The 26,699-nt window shown below is 36.8% G+C and overlaps 1 protein-coding gene across 3 annotated transcripts in view; it reads right to left on the bottom strand.

Moving 5' to 3' along the window:
• DGKB (diacylglycerol kinase beta) overlaps nt 1–26,699 on the bottom strand; it is a gene marked incomplete at both ends in the record, with an annotated part of 317,768 nt that overhangs the window by 37,087 nt on the left and 253,982 nt on the right. The gene's annotated exons all lie outside the window — the stretch shown is intronic.

The raw sequence follows: 26,699 nt of genomic DNA, 5'->3' as shown, positions 1-26,699 counted from the left end.
GGCCTCTCCCAGTTCCTAAGAAGTAAAAAAGCATATTTCCTAAATGTACTGAAGCTGTTGTGGAAGTTGATGTTATGCAAAAAATAGGCTGTAAACACTGGACATGCAGGAGTTGAACAGCTTCAGATACTGAGGAAGCTGTAACTTGTGGTCATCTCTTGACTCTAGAAACTACTGTCAGCATTGAGGGCAAGTCACCTCCTCTATCCACCCTACCACTTCCATGTGATAAAATTGTATACAATTTAGTAAGACCTTTGTCTTAAAGATTTCCTCAGCCAACTGAGCTCTAATTGTTTACACTGTCTTATACTTGTGGCTATTCCCACTGCTTTGATTTCTTATGCTAATATTTATTACCTATTAACAGAAATTCAACTCTTGACTAGTTCTCATCTTGAGCATTTCACTTTCACTCTATTTGGATTGGTCTGCAATCTTGGCTTAAACTTACTTTCTTAAAATTGTTTCCATCAGGTTCAAGTATGATCTTACTCTGGTAAGAAGTTCCATAACTTTGCTAAGTGTTGTGTAAAAAATGTGCTTTGGTTTGTTTTGAACAAATGAGACTCTTCTATTTTAAAGTGAGCACCTGACTTCCACCAGCTTTGTCTGATAGCTCCTTGTTTCTATACGAGGAAAGAGAAGGAACAGGCAATTCCCATTCATCCTCTGCAAGAATCCAATGATCCTACAGGCTTCTGTCATAATCCCTATACCTTCTCTTTTTCAGACTCAAAAGGCCTATTCATCTTTTTCTCAGATAATCCATTCCATACTGTTACCTTGATGTTTTATTATATTATTGTTATGTTTCAAGTATTCTAAAAAAAGATTTAACATCATATTTGATCAGAGTTTACCATACTCCAGGTAATTTTGATAGTACTTTTTTGTAATATCAGGCAGTTAATTCAGTTTTCAGTTAAACTTGTGCAACCATACTGATGGCTGAATGCACTATGCACTGACTTTGGTATTTAAGCCCGCAAGGACACATTTCTTTAGCGTGTGTATCCACTAATTGAGTATTTGATCACAATGTTCTAATGAATTCATTCTGAAATTTGTACAGAAGTGGTTTTGGGGAGTGGATAAAGATAACTGAACATATGGGGATTTGGGATCACTGAAATGATTTGAGCACAAATGAGGCATATTAAAGAAAAAGAATATGATTGAATGTGTGCAACAGATAACTCTGTACAAGATGGGAAACTCAGCCGTCACTTGTAAATACAATAGGTACAATAGGCACAACTGTGTGCACCAGATGGCGGATGGCCATCTGGAAAACAGCTCAGCAGAAAAGGACCTGTGGGTACTGGAGGACACCAAATTGAACATGAGCCAGCAATGTGCCCTTGCTGCAAAGAATGCCAATGGTATCCTGGGCTGCACTGGACCAAATACTGCCAGCAAGTGGAGAAAGGTGATCCTTTCCCTCTGCTTAGCACTGGTGAGGCCACACCTGGAGGCCACACCTGGTCCAGTTCTGGGCTCCTCAGTGCATGGACGTGCAGCCATGGACATGGAAAGATTCCAGTGAAAGACCATGAAGATGAGTAAGGAACTGGATCATCTTTCCCTATGAGGAAAGGCTGTTGACTGTTGAGCCTGGAGAAGGCTCAGGTGGCTCTTAATGCACATCAATACCTAATGGGAGGGTGCAAAGAGGACGGTGCCAGGCTCTTTTCAGAGACTGGATATATGTCTTCGCCCAAATTTGTGCAAATCTCCCCAACGCACAAGATGAATTCATACTGCCAAACTGTGAGTCCAGAAAACACTCAATTATTTAGCTGCTATGAATCGACCCATTTGACATTCTTTTCTCACACTGGGGGAACATTTTGAAAAATATATGAAAAAGTTGAGAATACAAATCTTTGTATCTTTCAAGTTGAAAAATTCTCAGAAAGTCATATCACAAAGGCATATTCTGAGAAGAGTATCTCTTGTCTGCCTCTGCAGAGTTCATGTTATAAAAGTACTTTACTTTTCTGTCTCATGCTACAACATTTCAGAATTTTTATGCCGTTGTAAAAGAACTGTACAATTATCCATAATAAGTCACATTGTTATAATTACAAGAAAATACTGAGGAAGTTTAAGACACCTGGAGAATTTCTGATTTGAAGTTCACATTTTGTTTGTAATCGCAAGGGATTTTTTGTGTTTGAGAAAAATAACTAAAGGAAAACCACTGTTTGGAAGAGAACAAATAACTGCTTGTCAGTTATGAGGAAAGGAAAAAAGGCACTAAACTCCCCTCTGTAACAAAACACTAGCATGTTGGGAGAGCTCCCAGGTAGCTGAAGCTCCAATGCTCCCTTCTAACTCTTCTGAATGGTGTATCTCCTAGCAGTATGCTAAGTTGGAATGGGAAGCAGGATGTATGCTCATAAAAGTGTTAATAACTTGTTCACTGTCCCATTAAGAAAGCTGAAGAAAATAACTGAAAGGCATTACACCTCTGTCATTCTATTAATGGGCAGAGCCAAGATGCTAAAAATCAGAGTGTGCCTGAAAACAATATTAGCCTGCTTAGTTTATCTTAGTTCTGTGAATCTTGACTGCTGCAATGTCAAAACTGAAGACAGCACAAGGCTGAGCCTCCCTGTGCTCCAATAGTCTGAGGCTGCATGTGACCACATAGGAATCACACAGCTAGGCTAAGCTAGGTCAGCTAGCAAGGCAAATTCCATTAATTTATATTGAGGAGAAAACAGTGATTCCAAAGCCAATGTAACTCAAAATCCTAGAGAAAACTTCTGAAGATTTGTGAGGGCTGTGCCACGAACATGGCAAGGGACATGCTATACTAGCCCATCATGGCCATGCAAATGGAGGAAAAATGGTGAGAGACAGTTGCAGAGATGGAACCAGATGGAGACCTCCAAAGACGCACCAAATGGCACCCAGCAGCAGTTGACACCCTGGTTACTGCAGAACCCACTGCCCAGATTTTTCCAGATAAGCAAGTTTCATATCCAAAGAGGAGAAAGATTTTGATAAATCCTAATGTTGCGTTAAGCAACAGTAGCAGTAATGGTGTCTTTGTGCTTCTATTTTCAAAAGTACATACTGTGTTCATGCAAAGTTGCATACCCTCAGAATCACCCCCTGAAACACAGGAAGCAATCCTAGCTTAAAAATGACTTTTGCTTACTTGATGAGTAGAAATGCTATGAAACAATGGTGTCTGAAAACACTAGAAAACTCTCTATGGCTTGCACCAGCCTGTATGAAACTGCTACCACAGTCTAAATTAAAAGGCACACAAGTCCTATTTACTCAATCCATTCTCACGTGTGTGTATAATCCCTTTAAAAGCACATGTGGGTGGTGTGCTATCAGAGACCACAGAGGATGATCTTCCACCCCATACAGAGACTAAAGGAAAGGCCAAAAGAGCTATAGATTTATCGTGCACAGTTGACTGCACATGTTCTCCTGCTGCTCCCTCTGGATGCACTGAGATGGTCCAGCCCAGCACTGACATGTATCCTCAGTCTTCACTGACATCCTAGCTGTTTTTACTCTTGTTCCAAGTAAGAAGGTCCATAACAACATAAAACTGGATGACTAGAGAGAGTTACATAGATTTTATTTCTGATTCAGCACCTACTTTGGACAACGGCAAACTCTCCACTGGTTAAACCGGGAGCAGGAGGGGATGAACATGTGCATGTGTGAATGTAGGTTCCTTTGTCTAATGCTGCTTTCACCTCTCCTGAAAAGACCTAATCTATTCTTGCATACTTAAAGAGGTATTTATTAATGTTTATCTTCCTGTAGATAATTTGGCTGCTCTATGCAGCCATAAAATTTTATGACAGTAAACATGAGAGATGTGCATAAATTGCACAGAAATGTTTCAAGACTGCCTGTTTTATTTTTCTTTTATAGTGTCAGTCTCATTAAATTTACATTGGTGCTAATTTTACAAAAACTTTGTGTCAAAGTTATTAAGGTGACAAATATGCTGAGTCAATTAATTTTAGCTATGCCCTCTGAATGACTGCATATAGTACTTTTCGGTCTGAAATGTACATATGTGAAAATTCTACAGAAAATGCTGCTATGCTTATCCAACTCCTGCAGTTGTCAGAGGGACCAGTGATGACAGCAAGAGATCATTAAAATGGGATTTTAATTGTTCAAATCTCAATATGACCATCAGAGCACGATGCCTTTCAAAACAAACAAAAAAAGATGCTTGTTTCTTAACATTTTGAAAAATCTGCAGTGAAGGCAAAAGAGAAATATATAGTTATTTAATAATATAGCTTACTATAATATAAAAATAGCTGAATATTATACTACTGAGATCAGATGATATATTGGCTGCTAGACCTTCCCAGATACAAAAGCAGAGAGCTACAGACCATTCCAGAATTAACACAGCACACGTTTCTATAATGATTGCGGAGAGAAGATTAAGATTATGAAGAACAAATACAGAATAGTGTATCTTTTGTTGAGGGAACACTTCTGCAGAATTATGCTCAGTACCTACTTAGATGAACTTTCCCTGCCTGGATGTCCTCAGCTGAAAGAAAAAAATATAAGGCTTAAAAGTTCATGCAAGTCAAACCGCCTTTTCTTTACACTGAAATTACTTCAAGCAAGATATTTCTTCTTGCTCCATCTTACCCTTGTGTTAGGGGTTAGTAGGGTTTTCAATGCCCTCTGCCTGAGATAGTCACAAAATGACATGCAGGTAAATAACTTAATCTCACCTGAATAATATCTGACTCAAAATTAGAGCCCTATCAGTTTGTTTATAGTCAACATCAACAGAACTAACATGATTGAAATAACACACATGTCAGTTCTTCAATACTGGAATGTTACTCTTTCGCATATTTTCTCTGTGTTTTCCCTTTGACTGCCTTCCCTTTCCATACCTTCCCTCTCTTTTCCTTCATGTTTTGGTGGTGATACTAAATTTGAGTTAAACCACGTTTTAGTTATAAAATCTTAAGATACTAGTTTTCAGTTTTGCTACAGACATGATTCTTGCAAGATATTTTTATTTGTCTGAGTTCACAAAGCAGAACCTTGTTTGGTCTAGTAATAACTTAGACCTACTTACCTGATCAATAGCTCACTTTGAACCCCTGCAAAAAAATGTTCAGCAAGTACACATGTAGATTTTCGTCTGTTTTTCAACAAAACCATGACCAAAGCAGACAGGTACTTGTGAAATTCTGATTAAACCATAGTGAAGAGACAGATCTGTCATGCCACTGGGACAGTATTTTCCCAGGAAAAGGATTAAATACTCCCAAGTTCTATTTTCCTAACTTCTCTTTCTGTTTGCTTCCTCTCATTCATTTTGCATTCATCTTTGGCTTGCATCTGTTTACATACTAGTCTATTTTTCATCTACAGTGTAATGGTGGAGCAGCCACTGCATCCTTTTCACATCATTTTTGCAGCTTTTGTTTCCAACTTGCTGTTTTTTAGAACTTATATAAGCAATCAAGCCAAGAAGGAGTATGAACACATAAAAAACAAAGTGTAGTTTGAACATCAAGCTTTTACAGCTTGCTGATGCCAGAGAAGACTAGCGTTAAGAATTGTCTGCTAGAAAGTTTAAGGCTCAAGGCATGATAAATGAAAAATCCTAGGGACTGAAGATGTAGGAATCATAACAGATTTCTGATGCCAAGGAATATGAAATATGTTACAGGCTCTCCAGCCGTGCTCTGTAAAGGCAACAAAACAGAGCTCCTCCAAACAGGAGAACAAACTCTTTGAGCATAACCTTACAGACACTATCCCTCTTTACCTACAATTTTTCCTGGGAAAACGTTTTTTAAGAGAAGTTTATGTAAGTATCACAAAGCCCAAAAGAGATCCCTCAGCCTCTCTACCGTAAATTTTTTTCACATGAACATCAGCATCATTTTGTCATGTTTTCTCTGTCATAATTAGTCCTGATCTTAGCTCTTCCTCTAAATACAAGACTTCATCGCTTCCTAATTAGGCCTACATACTGTTTTGTAATGCAAGAAAAGGGAAACACTCAAAGACGACTAAAAGGAAGCAAAATTAAAAAAAAAAAGTGCAACATCTTTCTTATGAAATAAACTATTGAACCCACAGCAGAAAACACTACTGGAGGAATGAGTAAAGGGGGATTCTTTAATGAATTTAAATAAATAAACTGAATAGAAATATTAACTGAGCTATGAGTACAATTTGGGGGGAATAAAGACTTTATGCCTCAAGACATAAAGCAAACATAATTTATTTGAGGTATAGAAGTAGATTCTGTATTCAGGTATTCATACTTAGCTGTTTTGGGAATTCTTTCCATCTTTGTTAAGCAACCAGTGTAGGTATTCAGAGGAAGATGAGCTGGGTCCACGAGTGAGTGACATAGACTCTTCTAAGTTTCTTCTGCCTTCCATATAAAAATAATTCACCACTTTTGTGCTGAAAAGCTCTTAGAAAAAAATATTTTTCAGCTGTATGTGGATATATTTATTTATTGAATTGGAGACGCTATTGCATAAAACAATTCTCTAGTCTCAGAAAATGTTAAAGGAAAAATACACCCACTAAGTGTCTGAGAAAACTATTATGACTACATGGCATCACACATACAAAACTTAAAAAGGATAAGAAGCCTAAACCATATATTTGAGAGAGTGTCAAATGCCCTTCTTCAAGATGACTACAAAAAGTAAGAAAAAAAGGGAAACAAAAATAAAATACTGTGCAGCATTTTACTAGCAGCAGCTAGCCTATAACTAGACAGCAAAGTGTACCAAGTTGCAGCTGTAATTTGTACATTTTCACACACATTTACATAAAAGCCCAAGTGCAGGGCAAATCTACATTCTTCAGTTCAAAGCATGCAAGTAACTAAATAGATTTCATTTAACTCAGTCAATGACCTGCCTGCAGGCTGATATAATTTTCCTTCACTATTACTAGTCTCTGGTGGATACCAATTTTGACTTCATCTTCTACAAAATTATGTTTCTGTAAATTACTGAGCAATCCAGATTTGGACATTAGGCCAAATAAATCATCCAAGCCAAAACAATTGTAAGAAGCAGTCCTTACACCGCCGTAGCAGTGAGCTCCAGACCAACTATGTTAGAGCAGCGAGAATTCAGGCTACACGCTCAGTATGTTCATCCTTCCACAGTACAGATTATTGGCCACAAGGTCTGGCTGCATTTGCAGTCTCAGATGCTGCCCTTGCAGAACTAATGGTAAAATCCACAGCGACCAGGTTTTCTGTTTAGGTGTGGGTTTTTATTTGAAATAAGGCAGAGACCTATCAAGCTTAGATCCTAGGCAATCTAAGTCAGGCTTTTACCAGAACCCCAGACCCATCAAGCTCTTAAAAATGTGAAATAAACCTTTGAGAAATAACTTACAACTATTCATAAGTTACATCAGTAACACAACAGAGGAAAACTATTCTCCATAAAATGTATTTGGTGACCTCAGAAGTGCTAATATCTAAAATACAACTACCCCTCTTATGACTTCCCAAATCAATAATAATAATGTTTGAATATGAAGTTAGACCTTCTAAATTCAATAGAAATGTCACCGACAGTAAATTTTAAGGAGATCTCATACTCAAAGACATGAAAGCTCTTCAATAAACAGAGGAAAAGAAAAAGTCTTCTGGCTCTGTCCCAAGAACACCTAATGTGTCTCAAGTGCAAAACAGGCATTCTCAGTTGTTTGAGAAATCATCCGTCTGCTCCCTCAGAATGAGACTTCAAAACACAAACATACAGCTTGGAGGAAGAGTTATTCAGGTATAGGTGTTGATGAAAGAAGTATTTTCAAGTGTACCTTTGTGCTCACAGAGGCTAAAAATGTTATTTTATCTTACAGGGCTTTTTTTTTTTTTTAAATAAAATGAAAAATATTCTTACTGCGTCATGTGATTCCATGATCTGGGGACTGAAGAAAAACACCAAATGTCTTGAGAGCTGGCAGCTCAGAGAGTGTTACAAAACAAGCCCCTAAGCCAACTAGACTGAGAGATGTTGTCCTCGTACAGTTGCTATAGCATAATGATAAATGTTTAAGTTACATGTCTATAGCATAAGAAAGCTGCCTCTGACTTCAAATGCTTATGTGGAAACTCGATCAGGATAACAGCATATGCCACAGTATACAGAGCTCATGTGAAACCATGCTTTATGTTTCCCCCAAGGGGACACAGCAGAGCTTTGGTTCTGCTGGCCCTCAGCCCTCTGCCTCAACCAAGAGCCTATCTGGCCAAGCAGAGAGGTGAAGGCAGAAGGAGTGTGTCATCCTCACCAATGCACAGCATCCCAGGCACACTGAGCGCTGTCACTGTCTCAGCAGAGCCCACTTCAATCTGGCTGGGGCAGAGCAGCTCTGTTCCCATCTAAATGATGGATCATACTGAATTGGTGCAACCATGCTGCATGCTGCGTTCAATTTTGTTTCAGTGGTTGCTTTACATATATGACGTGGAATCATTCCTTAAAATTCAAATTGCCATTCTTTTCCCTCATTGATGTTTTACTTTCAGAGGAATGGGCAGGAGAATGGAAAAAAAAAATTAATCAAAATTGCTTAAATAAAAGCTACTTAATTCTTGTGCTTACTGGTTTGTCTTTGCTACTCATTGAACAATTGCACTGAAAAAGTAAAACCACTCATGCCAATTAAGAGGATAGAATTTGGGTCGTTCATTTACTTCTATCTAGAAGATTGTTTTGCTGTGAAAATGTGGTGTCAAAACATGCTAGGAAAGATAAAAACCCACATAGCTGTTAGCTGAAAGAAATGCAAATTTTACCTATGTTGAGTCCAAATCTAAACTGAGATTGAAAAGCTATAATAGTAGCCAGCTAATAATTCCATTTCGTAGGAAAGAACATTTCCACCACTTTTGGAATAAAAAATTCAACATTTTGAATTTTTCATAAAATTCTTAACAAAATTAGTTCCAAAAATAGAAATATTTTGCTTTCATAACATTGAAACATCTTATTTTGATACTGACAAAACTGTTGTATTATGTAAGCAATAAATTCAATTCATGTTATGTTTTAAAAATTATTGCAGTATAAATACCATAAATGATTTTCAACATTACCAAAACATGGTAATGGTGAGAGAGTCAAAATGATTACATTTATTTTTTTCATTGAAACTCTTATTTCAGTAAATTTCCTAACATGTATTTTAAATTAAGTTTCAGGTCAAAAAGATGCTGCAGAGATGTTTTTAAATAGAACTCTGCTACTCTTTCCCTGTACTATTAATTCATTGTTTTAACTAACAGATGTAGTAGATTTCCTAGTGATGCAGGAAAGAAGCAGCAAATGCTTATTACTTTCTTGCCAATACTCTTGAGCTTTCCTTGTTTTACTTCATGTGCTGAGATTTGTCCATGCATTTAGTGCATGGACTTATCTCCTAAAACTAGTGAGATAAGTTTATGTTCTTACTTGAATGAAGATAGCAATGGGCTTACCTATCAAAGTACGTATTCTCTCACATAAAATGTCTTTTTGCCATTTTTTTTTGTGTGAAGTCGGTCTACCTCTGGTGTTTATATTTCATAGAGCTATGGGCAGGCAGTCAAGTGGGTCAGTTCTTGTCTGAAACTCCTGGAAAAACTACAAGTAAGTGAGAAATCCCCTACTACAGCTTTGTGTTTTTCCTTGTGATCCCAGTTTTTTTAAAGAGACAGATCAATAATTAATTGCTTGTACTTCAGATACAGTGTACTGTCAAATGATTCACTTGATATTAATAGTTTCCCTTCTACTTCTTACTGTGACAAAGAGGGATCAACCATTGAGTCATATATTTAAGGACTTCTAAGGATGTGTGTTTTGTATAAATGTTTATTTATAAGAACATTCAGGTATCCGTGTAAATCCAGTGAACATAAATTGAAAATAACATGACAAGAGTGTGTTCTCAAAGCTGAGGACACACAAAACTATTTACCAAATTAAGATTTACACAGGATTGAATTTGGTTTGAAATTGAAATGAGATCACAAAGGCTTTTATGTAAAAATATATTCTTTTGGAGAATGTAATTTTGAAAGTACTTTAAGAACCTAAAGGACAACAGCTCTCAGGAATTACATAATACAACATATATACATTATTTCAGGAAATTACACTTGTTAAAGTATGGAGGGTGGGGAGGAGAAAAGGTGCCTTTATTACAGTTGATTTTAGGCACTTAACACCTGAAGTCAGTTTGTTTATCACTCCAGATCCTCTCTACAACAAATGGAGAGAACTGGGCAGTTCCAGATGGTGACCCTGTATGAGCCTCAAAGTGATTAAATACTTGTGAGTTCTGCCTTCCTGAGCCTTCCTCTAATCAACTGGAAAACACAAGGTGTCTGCAGACACATAGGAAACTCATCACACTGTACGAGGACATACAGAGTCAGTAAAAGACACTGCTCATCACGCCTCAGTTCAACTGTGACACTCCTACAAACCAGGAAGACATTAGAAGAAAAAGGACTCCTGATGTTAATTTAAAGTTTTATGAAGAAACCACTGCTGAGGGACACACAGATTTGGGGAGCTGGAGTTAAGCACATATTTCTGATCTGAAAGGAATTTTTACTGATCTATGTTTCCAGCATAATCCAATCACTGCTGCAATTAACTGCACTGGAAGTAGTAGTAATACCTACAGGAGAGTAAACATTTTACATTAATCTAGCAAAGGAATAGCGAAATATTGGCAATTGAGAGACTACTTTCAGTAAAGACAACAAATGGTTGGAGATTGAATGTGAAAGGCCACTGAATGACAGGTGCAAAGCTCTAACAGAAATAAGGTCTGTAACAAGGATGGTTTTTAAAAGTAGTTATAACATTGCATGTTAGTGCCAACTGTGCTGTGATAAAATTGGTTTATATTTGATTAAGTAGTCATTGTTGCTACCAAACTAGCCTCTGCAGGTCCTATTGCAATAAATGCCCATTGCTAGCAAAGGAAGGAATTTTTTGGGGGCTCACAGAAAAGATAGACAAGGCAAACATACTATTCCATCATAGGATCAAGGAACGATGGACTGCCAAATAGAAAAAATGTGTGTTGATTCCTGCTTCGAAGGCAAAATTGAACCTATGCAGATGGAGGTCACTGGGAATTGTTCTAATTAGCAAAGTGCAACAAGATAGATCATCTGTTTCTGCTTCCTCTCCCAAGTGTCCAAATATATCTCATCAAGAACAGCTGCCAGGAAATAAATAAATAAATAAACCACATGAGAGAAAAGTGTAATGAGAACTAGCAAGCACCAACCGCAGCTTCTGTAGAATCTGGAGCTGCACTTTGCAATGAATTCCTACCAAAGAAAGTGTCATGAACATACCTCTGCATCAAAGTTTCAACATACATGCGTATTGGAAGTGTATTACTACAGATTTAATCCTGCTGTTGTTAAATGAATGAAAGAATCTATACGTAATGAATACGAAACTGGTATACACAGATATATGCTCTCATTAGGCCACTGGAGACGGATATAAGAAACACACTTCTCCAAGGCATTGTGATAGATCTACAATAGCAACTCTGTCATTGCCTTTTTTCCTGAAATTGATGATACTGGAAGCCAAAAATGCCCATATAAAACAGCATAATTTGACAGGTTACACAATATGCTTCCACAGAGAAAACTGAAACTACTCTCCTCTATATTTATGATGTAATCATGATTCAAAATGTCTCACGTTGTACCCAAGTTACTGTTACAAATGTGTTGATTTTGAAATTTCACATCTCACAGAAACATGGTTTATTATGGAAGAGAGAAAGAAAGAAAACCTAGAGTTTACTTAGGAAAAAAAATCCTAAATAAATAATTCATACTTGGATGAACCGAATTCTAGTCTTTTAGAAGGTGCCAACAGATGGTTTACATTTATAGAACGTGCACTTGCTGACTTTGAAACAGACATTAAAATTCATAAACTATATAATTAATTCTCCTTTGAAGCACTATTATGTTTATGACGAGGGTTTGGATTTTCCCAGGTGAACAGTCTTTAATAATAATTTTACTAAGGAAAAAGTGCAACATGTTACTTTTTAACTACTGTTTTATGTTTGTAGATTTAAAGTTACACTAATCTAATGATCAGTCCAAGGACAAACTGAGAAACATGGAAAGTGGACTAGGCTGATGCTTCCAGCTACTACAAATTTCAAATCAATTTCAGAATTCTCTCATTCCTCAAGTGAAGGACATTGTACTGTCAGTCATTGTGTCAGAGGTTCATAAACTGTGACTGCGGTTTATAATATCTTTGCTTGCACTGAACAGTGTAACCAACATAATAAGCAATGAGATTGCAGCTCATGTAAAAGTGGGCATGTAGTTCTCCTCAGTTAATTTTAGTAACTCCCTAGTGTAAGCATGGCCAATATAATAGCCTGGTATTATTGCAACACTTCATTTTTCAGCTAGACTAAATGTTAGCACCTACCAGGGTTATGATTAAGACTTACTTTACACTTACAAAATATACAGTGATTAGCTTTCATTAAGTCTTGTCATACTTCTTTTCTGTTGCTCCACAGCAGATTTACTGTTTAATATCTATTTTCTGATATAGCAGTGTAATACTAGTGTGTATGGAAGAATCCCAGTAGATAGGAGAAGAGTTTGCTGTCGCAGGGTCAGGCATAAAACATAGGAATCCTCTTTTTCAACAGAAGGCTGCTGAATTTCAAAATAAATGAGTTCTGTCAAAAGGAATTTGACAAAGTAAGAACCATTAAGGAAAGACTGTCTGCATATTTAGCCCACAGATCAAATTCATTTACACATTTGGTAGCATTATATATCACTCCATGGTGATGCACCAGTTGAAATCAACAGATATGAACAGGCTTCCCACAGTTAGGAACCTCAATGAAGTATCTAAATGATGAGACATGTATCCCTAGGATCATCTTTTCCAAAAACTAATTACATGCAGGAGGCAGTAAGCAGTGCAGAACAACCTAACATCAGTACCTAAGCTAGGCAGTGGAAATGCCCTTCTTCCCAGAGTTGACCTCCAAACACATCTGCAATCTATTAGGTTTGCATAGCACTTAGGCACCTCTTAATTCTGCACTCAGGTGAACAAAGTTTAATATTTCTCACACTAGAATTTACAAAGAAGATTAATTTTTGTTATTTCTCATCTGAATTCCCACAGCCACACAATGTTATTCAGGGCCTGGGCAGGGGCTATGATGGGCACTATACAAACAAGGAATAAATGCTTATTCTTGCCGCTTTTTCATGTGGTCAAGTTGGGTTTTTGTATTTTGTGAATGCGAACCTTGCTTCTAATGAAAATTCTAAAGGGCAGACAGTGTTTTTCATAGTCCTCTCACTGGTGATCCTGGCCTTGCCAGCCTACTGAAAGCATTTCTCATCAGTCAATGCATAAAATGAAAATTCTTGATCTTCTTAACTAACTTTTCATAACGACACGCCATCAGTATGGTGTAATGCACAAAAAAAACAAAGACAGTCCCAGGTATCTAATTGCTACTACAGCAAGTTTCTTCCTTATATCCAACAAAGACACATTATTAAAACATCTCATTTACTCTAAGTACCAACATAGAAGACTATTAGGGATGCAAAAAATACAAGAGAGTCTGTCTAAACTGATGAAGAATGGATAACAGAATCAAGTCTTACTGAGGGGGCTTGTCTTCTAGATTTCCTGATATTTTCCTTCTCTGAATTCTGCAAGTCAGACAGTGTATTAAATCAGGTGGAAAATGTAGTTGGGAGAGGAAAAGGAAGACAAGTTTGCGAGCAGCATCTCAACAGTAATAGGGAGTGGTCACCAGCTCTAGATCACCGAATGTTATGTATATGAGAGATAACACACAAGGACTCAAGGTCACAATTCTGTGAATTATTCAGATTATTTGGATATACGGGAAACCATTCTGGTTACTGCAGGACTTGATTTGGTTAAAATCAGAGTGGTATGGAGGTACAGTGTGTAATATAGGATAAAGAGGTAAATAGATAATCAGTGTCTTGTGATTCAATTTGAATGTAAAGGGTGATCAGTGCCTTGTGACAGAATGACTTTACACCTGAGAGTATGAAATACAACTTATTCTGTCAAAGTGCAATCTGAATTTTGCTAATTCTTATAGCCATGTTGTATTTCCCTTCAGTAACAAGCCCCAGGAGAACACTATGTATTACACACAGATCTGGATTGAGTCCTTTACTCTCTATCCTCCCATGCACTATTCAAGCAGATACATTTTCCCCAAAAGGCTTAATCTTATTCTGGAGAAGGAACACCACATTTATATATGTGAGAATTAGCGGGTCTATCATTTAAAAAACAACAAAAGACAAAAATTAACATTGCTTTTACTGTAAATTGCTAAGATATGGAAGAAAGATACTTTAGATGACCAGCTTAGAATCCGGTGAAAGCAAAATATAGCCTGGAGGAAAACAGTTATCTTAAGACTGTGTTTTGGTAACCAAAGCTGAAGGCAATGTATTCAATTAGAGAAAATACTTATTTCCAATATATTTTATAACTACTACTGACTTCAAGCCTGCTATTACTCTCTTGGGGTTTTTATGAACTGGAGTCTTTGTAAACTAATAAAAATGAGATGCTATCATGAAAATGAGAATGGGCTGTAGCCTTTGATGGAAAATAAGGAGAATGTCTCAGTTCAAATAGTTTGATACAGAAGCTCATTCACCAGGCCCTCAGGACAGGGTAATTTTTTTTCAGCCTAAAAATATCTTTCATGACCAACAACATATACAAAAACAGCAGTATATATTGTCCTGTTTCAGTTACCTTCTCAGTTTAGGTGTTTTTCAGGAATATGTTTTGCAAAGAAACAGTCCTTCCCATTTGTCCTTCCTTAGACAGTGAGACATACTGGTCTGAAAACATCTGGAAAGTTAACTGCCCTGCCTTGACAATAGGACTCCAATGTGGAAACAGTTTATTTTGTGGGATACTTGTGAGATTAGGCTGCCATGTGCAGGCTGTCCTGTACACAAGTGACTTAGTTGGACTATTTGAATGGAGACATAAGCTGTTTCTCTCCTGCTGAGGTCAGAATATGAATGCTTCCAAAGCTCTGGAGTATTTCCCTGGGTTAGTTTCAGGTCCATTATTAATATCTAATTTCCTGACTGATATTAGGAGCCTCATTAATACTCTGAAATTTGACCATTAATATCACATATTGGTTGTTAGAGAACTGGAAGTTTCTGATCCTTGAAATATTTTTTTTTTTTCCCCATAAAAAATCAAGACATATATCCATATATCTGGGATCTAAGTTTTCCGGAACTCAAGGAAAACTAAGTAAAATAAACAAAACAGCCTATTCATTGTTTGCTTGTACAGAGGCTTGTTCAAAACAAGATATAATATATTGATTAGGTTTTCTGAACAACACCTGTAAATTACCGTGTTGGAAATCTTCCTGTTACTAAAAAGGTTCTGAATAGCATAAATAATTTCAGGTGCTTGTATGTTTTATACTTTATCACTTAATAAGGGGACAAAATAAGGAATGCTGTTGAATGATTCAATTTGCCATCACTCAGACGCAACCTCTTTGTCCCCCCTAGTCCAAACACTTGCGGGCTCTTGGCCTGCTTGAATGAGTGAGCATGACTTTCTAGATGCAGACAAATAAACTTGCAAATATTTTATTTGCCTAGCAGTAATGATACTCACAAACATATCTCCACTGAAATTAAAAAAAAACAAACCAACAGTCAAGTACTTAGCCTTATTTCCACTCTAAATTTATTTTTGAATGGTGAATGCTTCACATGTATTTTGGATCTTATTATATGTTTTAAACTATTCCATGCTACTTTGCAGAAATTACATATTGACACTGCTGTAGAGAAGAGAGGAAGAAACTCATGCCCACTTCCACCTTCACATAAAGCTGTTATTACCACAATCAGTCCTAAAGCATATTTTTTTTCCTAAAGCAGATTAGTATTGCTACATCTATATAGCCATACCTGTTAGGACAATAATCACAGTGACTTTGACTGGATATTCCTTGGTCTTACTTGCCAATTTCTATTAAAAAAGAAGAAAAATTTTTTTAAAAAAGGATCACAGAGAACTTGCTGCTTTTGGAAACAGAAGAGAATCTCTTGATCTTTCTGCAGGAGAAACAGATATCTTTAACAACAGCTATCAAAAACTCTTGGTCATTACTGAGGAGCTCTGCAGCATATTGATCCACTGTACAGTGAAGGCGTGAGCAGATGTTCCATCTCAACTGGCTACCTCAGCTAAGGTTGCTTTGGCCCTCACTTGCTCCTTGTGGCCTGTCTTCAATGCAGGGGTGGGTACAAACAGAAATTTCTGGGACTGCTGTCAGAAAACCATGCATCTGGCATGGCCTGATTCAACAGAGTCTCTTACCTGGTTTGCATCATATTGACTCTCACACGCAGAATTAACTCAGAACGATTTTAGCATCTAGAGGCTTTATTAGCATTCCTTTCAGAGAACCGTCACACAAATGTAAATGAAATATTGACACATTAAGGAACCTGTTAGACAGTAGGAAGAAGAATGACTACCGGAAAGTCTTTCAGACTTATCTTATTCCTGTTTTAGACTGTCCTGTCACAGCTGCATTGCTGGGGAGGCTATAGGGACACCTTTTGTTTCATCGACTATGTCTTTGCAAATATTTCTGAAGGCGATATTCCTGTCAATAATTCATCTCACTTCAAAGATCTACATCAGGAGGGCAAGAGGAACCATGCCCTGGCTTGGTGAACAGTTGTCAAAAGGCAGGTGTGATGAACAACAGTGCTGATTTCTATGCCAAGCTTTGCAAGACCTAGACTGTACAACTAAGAAAGTCTATCCATCTTCTTCATTTTCCACTGCTACTTTTCTGGGGGGTCTTTCTGTACCTAGGTCTCACCCAGAATATGAACTGTAAGTAGGAAGAGATCTTTGCTGGTTCTTGGCAGGTATCTTTTCAGTGTGTCAAGAAAGAACTGTCAGTCACATATAATAAAATAGTCTAGTATTTACTGCTTGCTTTCTAAAAGAAGTACATGGCATTCACTATAAAAATGAATGGGAATAAATGTTTATTTTTGATTTATTTCTAATAATAAGATGCGCAGTAATAAGGAGTGCCACCAGTGTGAATTATGAGCTGTTCTTTTTATGAAGGAACTTTAGAAGTAGAGATAATTCTATTTCCATTTTCTCACTCATTTGTATAATATTTTGATTTATACACATTTAAGTACAAAAATACAGAGAATGTTCTGTCTTCAAACATCAGTACCTATTTCTATCCAAAAAGGGGATGATTTCTGAGAGATTTCTAGCTAATGAATTCAAGGATTTTCATAAGAGATAAGAATTAACCTGACATTGTATCTTAATTTTGGGTCAAACTATCAAATGAGTTTTGACCAAGTCTTTAGAATCTCATTAACAAACTAATTTTAAGTGGACCATGCGTGTATTTAGTCACACATGCAGTCAGTAATCAAACAGAAATTAAGGAGGTTACATTAGGCTGAACAAATCTTTGGCCTTATTATGGCTAAACAAAGAAAGAATAGGAAAAATAATTTCAATACTTAATAGAAATCTCAAACAAGTTAATCTTTACTTTTGGCTAAATAAGAAATAAGAAAGGCAGCAGTATTTTGCCTGTATGAACAGATGCACTGCTCTATACACCATTGGAAGTGAAAGCCTGTTGCAAGTCTGATTCTGAAACATCTTAGAAATTTAAGGCAGATCTTTCTTTCTAACAAAAAAAGGTTGGTTATTTTTATTTTTTTTTAAGCATTGTCTCTAAGCATGTTGCAGATATTTCAGATGTATATTCAGAGTTTTCTGAGGAAGCTGCGTGTGTTTTCAAACAGTTGTTCAGAGACCTCTTTGCAGTTACCAGCAAGATTGGCTCTTACCACTGTCATTCCCTTAACTATGCCTACTGACATCCCACTTTTGTCTTCAAACCAGATGTCATCCATTACAGAGAGCATTCTCTCCACAGGTGCATTACTGTCTCTGCATGCCAAAACAAATTCAGCAAGGAGCAGGAGATTTTAGAATGTATGGTATTTTTTTTAATTATTTACAATTTTCACCCATCTTTCAGTGAGTTTTCTGCACCCAAAACCCCATGACTGAGGGAAGGAGAAAAACCTCCAGCTGAAGGCAGACTTTCATTTCAGAAAGTATAAAGGCTCCATTATTTAAAAATAAAATAAAAATGAATTTACATTCCCTGTGGTTTTGGGACTATGTTCTGTATGCTACTAAGAAGAGGCAGGATTTTGGTTTAAGAAAACAACTCAGATTTGAATACCAATGACCGAATAAACAAATGTTGCAGGGATATGTTTAGTACTGAAGGAGAAAAAACCCCACACTTTTGAAGAAGAGGCTCGTGTAAATCTGGGTAACTAAATTAGTCGAAGTAACTTGTGATACTAAACTTGCAATGTACTGGAATGCAGAGGATTTAAGCCTTCATTACAGTAACTCAGGTTGCATTGCAAGTCAGAAATAAGTCCACTGAAGAACTCTTATATCAGCGCCTTAACACTGGGCTATCTCCCTAACAAGCATAACCATGGCCATAACTGTATGAAAGTCAATGGGACAGAGACTGAAATTTTCATGTCAAATGAGCTGTGCCCCTTCTCATGCTGCTTATACGTCTTTTACCTTCAGTCTTCTACTAAATATGATCCTGCCTCCCTGCAAAGTAAGCTGGGATCTGTACTTAAACAGCAACTCCTTTTTAGACACTTGTAGTTTGTACTAAAAATCCTGTTGTGTGGCATAGTGAAGGAGCACATCCAGTGCTGTTAAATCATACATTCAGCAATTCTTCCTGAGTAGAGGCCTATATATTCGGTGCTAATTACTGCTGACACTGCATGGATGCAGTTGCTGATGGCTGTGATATTAGTATAAACACAGTCTGTAATTAAAAGACCATGGCTCTTCCTATACAAACATTTCTTCCTGAGTATCTCACGCAGTGATGCAGATTTCAAAATCTTGGTATGTCAGGGAAGAATTGAAAGAACACCTCAGGTGAAAGCACACAGTTTTTAGATGTTCTGAACTTTCAATTTATAACAGTATTTCTGACTTTTGGGTCTGGGAATTTTTACTAGTAAATGATGTGTTGCCTCTCTTCCAAAAGCCCACACAAATACTGAAATTCTACTTCTGCTATTCTTTCTTATAATGGGCTGCAAAGATTGATAGTGCCACTGGTTTCAGGTACTTAGAACATGAATAGTATTTCAAAGCCATGAGATTCCCCTCTGATCCCCCCTGACATAAACTTCTTTATTATTTTCCTTCTAGTTTTTGAAGAGCCAGAAGAGCCAAAAAACAGCTTCCTTACTGAAATCCAATTTTTTCAGAAGACCTGAAGATCTTGGTGCAGACTAAATGTGGGCCAAAATAAACTAGGAGATGCCTGCGCTTCTGTGAAGGGGAGAGACAGAATGTACTTTACTTACTAATTCCAAGTGACTACTAAACCATTGCATCAGTCTTCCTCTTGGTATGAAAGTGTGCTCACCTTTTATTCTTGCTTCCAGGACACCAAGAGATGCCTTTCACAGTTTTACTATTGCAGAGAAAATTTCTGTAATATTTCTGAGAATATTTCTGTATTATAAAGGGTCACAAATTAATCTCCTCTTATAAAGGGAGTTTATTACACGCCACTCAGATATGCAACTTCAACCCCTGGACTGGGGATAAAGACCATAAAAAGTTGCAGGACTGTACTTGATTGTCAGTGGGAGGAAAAGGTGACAGTGCTCTGAGAGCCTTTCCTGCCCGCAGCCTGCTAGGTTGGAGGGTTATTATTATTCTTATAGCCAGGGGATGTGGACATCTGTCAGCTTGCCTCCCTCACATGTGCAGCAACTGTGTGTGGTCCTCTAAATGAAACTATTAGCTATGCAGGTCTGTATTCATGTACCCATTCTGAGTGGGCTGAACTCATGCCAACTAGAAAGTATTTTGTTATGGGTGGGTGAAAAGGGGATACATAAATACTCTAGGAAAATAAACAACTGCTTTAAAATAACTTTTTTTTTTTCCTTAACCTCCTCTTCAAATTTTACATTTGTTCTTTTAAAATGAAAGTGTGCACTAAATTAACAGGTCTATTTTTAAAATGCAAGCTTTTTTTACGGCAGTACACTCCACTGGATGATAATCACTGTACGAACAGCTGCTGTGGGAGGTCGAGGAAGTCAAAGAGGAGGAAAAGTAGTCACTGACATGAGAAGATGGGTGATCTCAAGATGCAGTTGGTTTAATGTACATAATATACATTACTAAGAAGACTGCATTAGTAAAGACTACTGGGAGCCAATGTTTACATACAAAAGTTGTTACACAACTAAGGACAGGCTACTACACTCATTAGGAAGGATGCTGTGATTGCACAGGTGTTTATGAAATACTTGTTGGGAGGTTTTCAGCTGATGCACAAAAAGCACAAATGTGTTTTATAACACTGAATTAAGAGATTTACTTTGTTTACTGGTTTAATTAACTTTTCAGATTAGGGTGGCCTTCAAGATTACATTCAAAACACAGCAACTGTAAACACATACTTTACAGCATAAATCTTGCAGGACCACTATCCTTATGCAAAGCCATCACAACAGCAATGTCCAAGCTGTACGCAATGCCTTCTTTGGGGTCATAACACACAGCGTGAAGCATTTTCTAATGAGCGGCTGAAACACACACTAATCTGACTTCCTATTCCTGCCAAGATAACCTATTTATGCTACTTCACATGCTCTGACACTTTTTTTGTTGCTAGATATGTAACAGTGTCATCTACCATGCTGTACAAGTAATATATGTTAGTTAAATGGATTTTTCTTTTTCAATTATCTAGCAACATTTTGTCAATTATCTAGCAGCTCGCATTGGCAAGACTTGTCATAAACTTCATAGATCTGTCAGATTCCTATAATGATGGAACATATGTTAAGAAGACCCCCAAATCCCTTAAAAAAAGGAAAAAAAAAATCAAACATGTGGCCTAGACCAAAAGATACTTAATGCATGTACAATGAAAGGAATCTAGTGATTTTTTGAATTCACTGGTCACAATGTCACTCTCTCTTTCAAGATGTTGCAAGTAGTTCCTCTGCTTTTAAAGCTAAAAGGCCATCTTCTCTCCTATTAGCTTTTGTTTTAACACAGTCCTTTTATTTCCCCAGCAGAAAAAAATCTTTCTCCATCAGCCAACTGCCAAGTGAAATTTTCTATAACTACCTGTCTCTCAAATCTACCCAAAGCCTTGATACCACTGTCAAGAAACATCTGACAATGTGAGGATTTTTTTCAGATTTTGACAAGACATACTATTCAACACATTTTTAAAGTTACTCAAAATATATTTTATAAAATTTTCTAGTTAGCCAGTAAAGAAATAATGTTGGAACACCAATGTTCTGAACAGACATAATACCAAATTGGTCTAGGCAGTTTTAACAGTTTTGGAGGGTGTTTTAAGCAGATAATATGTCATTAAGCATACTTTAGTTTAATATAAATTATTCTCTCTTTTCTTTAAACAACAAAAATAAGAGTCAAACTCAGAAATGTGACATACAGAAAAAGACAAAGACAAGAATTCAAAAATATGGTACTAGTTTTATACCAGCAATGTCCTTTGACTCTGGCTGAGTCAAATTCATGTAAAAGTGAACTTGATCAAGACCTGGAACCTCTAATCATTCAAAGAAGGAATTGCAAACCCAGCCACAAAACCTCTGCTCCAGAAAACCAAATGAAACCCTATCCAGATTAACATGGACAAAGCCCTTTTGATCTGTGTCATTTCTGGTACCGCCAACAAATTGCCATGAATTTTCTGACATATCACTACTTCATAATTCAACATAGAAAATAAGGCACAAAATGATAAAACAATTTAGCAGAGTAGACAGTATTTTGTAAAGGTACACTCACATGAACAGGGAGTTATTTAAAAATCGTCACTGGACCAATGAATGAGGTTATCTATGTGATGTCAAATTTTCATGCTTAGAATATCTCTCATGTAGTAAGAACAGGTGCAAAAAAAGACAAACAAGCAACGTTCTGTGTATTGCACAGACCTTGGAAACTGGTTTCAGCAGCTCCTAACACAGGGTCAACAGAAGCTGTTTAAGACTCCTTTCCCAAGGAGTTTTAGTGGGACCAAAGAGAGATTCTCAGGTGATAAAGCCCTGTCAGCCATTCATCCGCATTCTCTCTTCTCCATAAAGACAGTTGAAAGTATGAGAAGAATAAAGTGCAAGAAATATGACTGCAGTTCTTTCTAGTTGGGATAAAATATTTGGGATTTTCATATGCTGCACCACAATCTTTTTTGTTCACTTTTACTAAACGGACTTTTTCATATGTACGAGAATCACAGCTCTGAGACAATCCTGCAGCAGCATAATGAAATGCTTTAGTAGGGGTCACCATCCAACCAGTAATCAGCAGATTGTCTTCATTTCAAACACTATAAACACAGATCTTTTAAAATGATTGACAGCAAACATTATTAGATTTGATGTCCTTCTTTCTTTACTTCAAGAAGGGAGAAATTATTTCATACAGGTCTGATCAAAGTGACCTCTTCATTCTTTCTATTCAAAGAACGTAAGCAGAAAATTCATACACTTGAAAACCCCAAATGAACACAGTAATTTTACTTTTTTAAAATATACATTGCAGGTACATATAATGATTTCCATCCTCTCCAGTGGGCTTCTGTAATCTAGAATTCTTTTCCTTTTCTTTTTATGTTAATACTAGGTGGACCCTCATTTTAAAATACAAGTGACATTTTAAGATACAAGTTACTGCAAAGTAATATAGTAGTATGCTGTCTTACCTTATTATTATTTACCCCCAGACAGAGCTTAGGTTCTCATCAGACAAAAGTTTACAAACCAGGACACATATAAACAAATAGAGTGAGGACATCACAGTGACAGTCAAACTGAGTCTTTGTTCCTCTCTAGAAAAAGGGCCTGTGGGCTGAGAATATTTTAAAATAATCTTTGTATATAAGCTCAAGAATTGATATCTAAACAACTAGCTCTGTAGATTTTGATAATTGAGTGGCAATTTTATAGCTGAAAAGCATTTTCAGTATATATGAGACTAACCATTGAGATTTTCACCTGTAGAAACAAGTTTCAGAAATTGCTTCAGACAGAGCTACATTAATCAACTCCATCACCCCCAAATTAATTATACAGCAATTATTTTCTGATGTTTTAAATGTCTTCTGATTAGGTCTTACTCAGTAATTCTCAAAGTGTCTACATCTTAATATGATTTCCGATGTTATAACAAAAATTGCTGATTGTTTCTTACTAACATAACTTTTTCATGCTCTAAAGACTTAATCATCCATTTTATCAGTTCTCAGGTAATGGTTCTAAACATCCTCAAACTGGCAAAGAATATTTTTAACTGAACAAATTTAAAACCACAAGTCATGAATAGTTTTTTTCCATACAGACTAGAGAAGATGGCCACCTATGAGAAACTTTTGACTTCTGGGGGCCCCTTGCACTCCAGGAAGCTTATTGCCATTATTTTTTATAGGTCTGTAAGCCTTTTGGGATTGCAGATATCCTCAACTTTCAGCTACTTTCTCAGAACAAAACAAAATCAAAATTCAAAAAAAACCAAGAAGTAAGTAAACAGGAGAAAATGAAAGACTTTAGAAGGAAAATTATATTCTCAAGTATATCTAGAATCCAGAGAAATGGAGGAGAAGCCTTCTAGAAGATACTATGTGTGGGTATACTGAGGCCCTTTGCAGAAAGCAAGTTCCCAGCAGAGGACTCTTACTTGCAAGAGAACAGTAGGAGCCTTTGGGATTGGATGGTTGGGTCAGCTAATCTTATGATCCAGTGAATAAGAGAGATGAAATTAAAACAAGTGACATACTGACAGCCTGAATTAAGGTCACATACTTGCATTCAAGAACCAAACCCTTAGATTTTAGCAAATGAACTTTAGATAATAAATCCTTAGACTCTTTAGAGTGTAAGTTCTAGACAAGCCTCTGAGCAACCTGATCTAATTAGACCTGCTCTGAGCAGAGAGGGTTGGTCTAGATGACCTTTAGAGGTCTCTTCCAAATGAAATTATCTTTTGGTTCTGTGATTCTTCAAGCAGGAAATGTCCATTTGATCTGTGTTTATAAATTGTCTGGTGTCTGACACCTTCAGATTTTACCACAGAACAAATAAATAATAATCACTAACTGCCAATTTGTTCATACAGTTCAAATGAAGTAACGCATGGAATGGTTTGGTCAGCCTCAGATTATCTACGGGCTCTAAAAAGGCTATTTTTTCTTAAACATATCGCTTTTCCTGTACTCAATAGTATTTTAGACCCCCTCACAAAAAAAAAGCTTCACAGATATCGTCTGTGATTTACTACAAACCTATGGCTGCTCTAGTCCATATTTTAAAGAAGCTTTCTTACTGATTGGCAGCTGGAGTCACTGAAAAAACACAAGCAAGCCTTTCTGATGGGTTGAAAAGAAGTTATTTAACTAGTAATGAGAGTCTTCATTATAAAAAAACACACATAGAAAGTCTTTATGAGTTACATTGAGGATGTGCAAACCAGAAAAAGAAAATTCAGCTCAAACCCATAATTTTACCATCTCTACAGTGTGAACAACTATTAAAAGTTATTGTAAGTGTAAAGACATGTGTCTGAATACTGATAAGGAGGATGATGGGACAACCCCTGAGCCCTGCACAATGGACCTTTAAAATTTTTCAGTTAGCCTCTTGCAGGTTTCTGCAGCATGGAATCCATTGCTAAGGGGACGACAAAGCCAACGCAGCAGCTTTAAGCTGTGCCTTCTCAACATCAGTGAAAGTAGCACAGCCAGAAAATGTATTGCCTGCGGGAACCACCCACTGGAGCTACACATAGGTAGCACGATTTAGTGCTATCAGAAATCACAACATATACAATAAATGGCAAAATCTGTACCTACTTGGATTTTACAATTAAGTATATACCTCTGCTTTACTGCTATTTTTCTTATGTCCAATTTCAAGGACTTCCGATGATAATAAAAAACCCTCCCACTGACACATATGAAAGATAAGCAGTGTGTTTGTAACCCTGTTGCCTGGAAATAGTAGGTCCAGAAATAGTTGGCGCTAAACTTTAAATAAAATTATAGACCTCTTTCAACCTTTCTACTCTCACTGTGTAAATGCGAAAGTATTGTAAATCTTGTTGACAGTTATTGCCATATCTATTGGCACACAGTCAGCAGCAGTTTGAAAAGTGTTGTGCAGCATAGCTAGTGCCCATTACCTGTCTCCCTATATTTTCTTACAATTTATTTTCACCCCAGCAGGCAGCACCTCACAATGCCATTAATTTGTTGGGCAGCTCAGACTTTCCACGACAACCTACTTTACAATGTGCTCTTATAAACAACCTGGTGGTTTACTGGCAATGCTTAACACTGTCAGGAGGGAGGCTGCGATTTAAAGGCAGTAGGTAAAAATGGAGCAGGTCACGGAGATGACGCGGTCCGACTGGACCCCCTCTCCTTTAATTTGACTTATCATCAGCACAAGTGCACAAAATCACCAGACTTATATTTGGTCTCCGTAAATATGTGACTGAAACAACACGACAACCAAACAGTGATTTTTGTTAGTATGGTTGGAAACAGGCTTTTCCTACACAGTATTCTGCTAGTAGTGTATTTGTCAGCGGTGCACAGGTGCTTATATGAAGAAAAATGGAGAAAGAGGAAAAAAAAAGTATTTAAATTGATCGTATCAATAATAATGATAATAGCAATAATAATAAAACAGCCTCTCTCCTTACAGAGTAATTAGGCACTAGTAAAATTCTTGCATGATTCCAATATATATTTATAGCTACACATATTTGAATGCTTTGGTTAACACAAGTCTTTGCAGAATGAGGGAAAAAAAAAAAAACCAAAAAATTCAGCTTTTTTAATACAACAGATTGAAGCTGACATTTTTGCTTTAATACATGCTGCTTTTTTTGCATCTCTCTGTCTCATACACAAACACTAATGTTCGCCTGTAAATTCCACTTCTACCTCCAGTGAGTAATGCAAGTGTATATACACCCAACCTATGGTCTTACAGGATTCTTCATATCACCAAAATTTTTAGAATATTTTACTTATCTTTTTAATCAGTAATACTTTGTGTACATCAACTGAAGCCATCTCTCCTGTTGTTACTCAAAATTAAACTGCTATCAATCTGACACCTTTTGCAAACACTCAAGGAACTTGAAATTTTCTATTAACAAGTCATAGAAAACTTGAATGGATCAGAGGATACGATTATGTGTTACAGCAGCAAAAAATGATCTGCTAGGCTATTCTATTTTTATTTTTGTATCTTTAAGCTAAAGATTCAGGCACCTGGGGCAGGGTTAAATGAGCAAACAGTCTGAGTAATATGCTATCAGACATTCCTAGGGAATATTTGTCTGCCATTAAACAAATTGAATATTGTAGAATGGTTATTGCAGCTTTTTGTACAGAGGTCACAATATAAAAACATATGTTTGGCA

The sequence above is a fragment of the Nesoenas mayeri genome (assembly GCF_963082525.1).
Source record: "Nesoenas mayeri genome assembly, chromosome: 2".
NCBI classification, from domain to species: domain Eukaryota; kingdom Metazoa; phylum Chordata; class Aves; order Columbiformes; family Columbidae; genus Nesoenas; species Nesoenas mayeri.
This window is presented reverse-complemented; position numbering and strand designations above follow the sequence as displayed.